General features: G+C 40.3%; 1 pseudogene; it reads right to left on the bottom strand.

Moving 5' to 3' along the window:
* Positions 1–1,365: 1,365 nt before the first annotated feature.
* LOC132482457 (ubiquitin-like protein FUBI) lies at positions 1,366–1,765 on the bottom strand (annotated as a pseudogene).
* Between the last annotated feature and the right edge of the window lie 1,982 nt (positions 1,766–3,747).

Genomic DNA, 3,747 nt, shown 5'->3' with positions numbered 1-3,747 from the left:
TGGGGAGGAAAGCAATCTCCGCGTCTCACTCCTCTGCCATCTTTGAAGGTCTCTGTCCAAGCCTGCATATTTTTACTGAGGAATTCTTAAACATTTAATGGTGAAATAACACCAATTCTCTACAATCTCTTCCTTATTTTCTTTTCGTCTGTGCTCAGTCTAGTTCCGCCTGCTCATAGGGGGTCACACTCATAGGCCTCATCCCCTGCACTTCAGATCATACTTTCTTGTGAGAAATCAAGAACATGGATTTTTATTGTTTTGCTGATGTAGTCCAGCATCTGGTACAGTCCTGGCATGTAGTAGGCCCTCTGTAATTATCTGCCAGCTGTCTTCACGGTAGCAGTGCCGATTGAAGCTCCGTCATGCTCCTCGCCAAGGGGCTGGACTTGCACCAGGGCTTCCGAAGGACTGGGGACAGTCTCTCATGCTGCTGGATCAGGGTGTGCTGAGGAACCTGGGCCCCCATGATGGGAGTGCCAAAGTCGAGGGAGGCTAGGCTGGGGAGGCAGTAATAGCATCCTGCTGCTGATGCGAGTCTGCTCACTTCAGCTTTCCTCACAGCACCTCACGCCAGGAATTGGAAGGTCCCTGTGCTGCTGAAGTGTGCACTGGGACTTCGCTCACACGCTTCCCTCCTTCAACCCGCCAGTCGACCCCACAGATGCCTTCCCCCCACACTGTTTCACCTGTATATTTTCTTTACATCTTTTTCACATGGTCTTACACAGAGCAAATTTTTAATTTTGATGAGATTCAATTAATCATTCTTTTCTTTTATGAATAGTGTTTTTGTTGTCAAAACTAAAAACTCGGGCCTCCCTGGTGGCGCAGTGGTTGAGAGTCCGCCTGCCGATGCAGGGGACGCGGGTTCGTGCCCCGATCCCGGAGGATCCCACATGCCGCGGAGCAGCTGGGCCCGCGAGCCATGGCCGCGGGGCCTGTGTGTCCGGAGCCTGTGCTCCGCAACGGGAGAGGCCACAGCAGTGAGAGGCCCGCGTACAGCAAAAAAAAAAAAAACAAAAAAAAACCCTAAAAACTCTGCTTAGCCCTAGATCTCCCAAAATTTCTCCTTTGATTTTTCTAAAAGTTTTATAGCTTTACATTTACATTTGAATCCAGTATCTATTTTGAGTTAATTTTTGTATAAGGTGTGAGGTATAGGTACAAATTTTTTACTTATATAATTCCCATTATTCCAGTACTATTTGTTGAAATGTTGTCTTTCCTCCATGGAATTGATTTCATACCTTTGTCAAAAATCAGTTGAGCATATTGTATGTGTCTATTTCTGGGTACTCTATTCTTTTTTTTTAATGATTGGGCTAAGTGACTTTATTAAAGACAGCCAAGATTACAAAGGACTTAAGAGTTGGCATTATGGCCCTTCTTCTTGCCAAGGTTGGCACAATATTGACAAAGCACCAGTTGTACTGCATGTGCCTCTTGGCTCAGCCCATGTTCTTCTTCTTTATTTGGCCACCTTGGAAGTCTGACCTCTTATTTTCCTGGCACAGGCCATGGAACCATGGACTTTACCTCCAATCATGTGGCCAGCTACTTCCAGGGTGCTCAGAGCCTCCACCCCACACTGGCCCAGGGTAGCCTCATCCTCTAGGGGTGTGCATTCCAGGAGAAGGACTTGATCTTCTGTAGTGATGCCCTCCAATGAGGCTACATGAGCTTTGATCTGGGTGACAGTCTCCTGGCCAGTCACCTCGAGAGTGTGTAGCTCCTGGGTGTGGACAAAGAGATGCATGTTGGTGACTGAACCATGGATACAACTGCCACTAGTGTACTCTATTCTGTTCCATTGATCTACATGTCTATTTATCCACAAATACCACACTGTTTTGAACACTCTGGCTATATATGAAACCTTAATATCAAGTAGATTTATTCACCCTATACTTTATCCTTCTTTGTCAACATTGTTTTAGGTATTCTAGGACCATATACACTTCAGGGTAGTCTTGTATATGTCTACCAGGAAACCTTCCTGGAATTATTTTAAGAATTCAATTAAACTTATCCATCAGTTTGGGGAGAAGTTACATCTTTAGTATGTTGACTTGTTCAATCCATGAATACAGTATTTTTTTCCCAAGTATTTAGGTTTTAGATTTCCTGTCATCAGGAAAATTTTGCAATTTTCAACATACAGGTCCTGTACATATTTTGTTACATGTACACTTACATATTATATTTTCTGTTGAGAAATTTAAATTTATTAAAATTTATTTTAATTCTGGTTTACACATATTTATTTTTACTGTATAGAAGTGTGATTTGATTTCTTTTAGTTCACCTTGCTGTATTCATTAATTCTATTTTTTGTATATATTTTTAAAGTAGCCAGTCATATAAGGACATTATTATTTATTTATTTTAAAACTATAAACCTTTTATTTGATTTTCTTGGCTTAATGTGTTGGCAAGAACTTCCAGTACTATGTTGTGTAAGAGTGTTGAAAGTGCTTATCTTTGTCTGATCCCCAATTTAAGAGGGAAAGCTTTCAGCATTTCATCATTAGTGTTATTTGTAAGTTTTTGTAGATGCCTGTTGTCAATTTGAGGTAATTTCCCTTTCTTCATAACTTCATAGAGTTTTTTTTTTTTTTTTTTTTTTTTTTGCGGTATGCGGGCCTCTCACTGTTGTGGCCTCCCCCATTGCGGAGCACAGGTTCCGGACGCGCAGGCTCCGGACGCGCAGGCTCAGCGGCCATGGCTCACGGGCCCAGCCACTCTGCGGCATATGGGATCCTCCCAGACCGGGGCACGAACCCGTATCCCCTGCATCGGCAGGCGGACTCTCAACCACTTGCGCCACCAGGGAGGCCCTCATAGAGTTTTAATAAGGAATAGGCATTGAGCTTTTCAGATATTTGCTACATCAAATAATATGATCATATGATGTTTCTTTTTAGGCTTTTTTTTTACTGAAGTACAATTGACATGATATTATATGACTTTCATGTGTACAACAAAATGATTTGATATTTGTACATATTACAAAATGACTACCACAATAAATCTAGTTAACATTTGTCACCATACAGAGTTATAATTTTTTTCTCAAGATGAGAACTTTTAAGAATTAATCTCTTAGCAACTTCCAAGTATGGAATGCAGTATTATTAATTATAATCACCGTGTTGTACATTACATCCCCATTACTTGTTTTATAACTAGAAGTTTGTACCTTTACCTATTTTGCCCATCCTACCACCCCCCAAACTCTAACAGCCACCAATTTTTTCCCTATATGAGTTCATGTTTTGTTTGTTTGTGTTTCTTTAGATTTCACATGTAAGTGAGATCATATGATATTTGTCTTTGTCTTTCTGAATGTTGAGTTGTATGAGTTCTTTGTATAGTTTGGATAGTAACCATTTATTTGATATATCCTTTGCAGATATCTTCTCCCATTCAGTAGATGTTCTTTTCATTTTGTTGATAGGTTCCTTTGCTGTTCAAAAGCTTTTAGGTTGATGTAGTCCCATTTGTTTATTTTTGCTTTGGTTTTCCTTGCCTGAGGAAATATATTCAAAAAATATTGTTAAGACTGATGGCAATGAGTGTACTGCTTATGTCTTCTTCTAGAAGTTAAATGGTTTCAGGTCTTACATTCAGGTATCTAATCCATTTTGAGTTAATTTTTGTATAAGGTATAAGATTGTATTCTTGTTTAATTCGTTTGCAAGTGGCTGTTCAGTTTTCCCAACATCATTTTTTGAAGAGACTATC

Source organism: Mesoplodon densirostris, chromosome X (assembly GCF_025265405.1).
Source record: "Mesoplodon densirostris isolate mMesDen1 chromosome X, mMesDen1 primary haplotype, whole genome shotgun sequence".
NCBI lineage: Eukaryota > Metazoa > Chordata > Mammalia > Artiodactyla > Ziphiidae > Mesoplodon > Mesoplodon densirostris.
The sequence above is the reverse complement of the archived record's forward strand: the minus strand, read 5'-3'. Positions and strand labels throughout refer to the sequence as shown.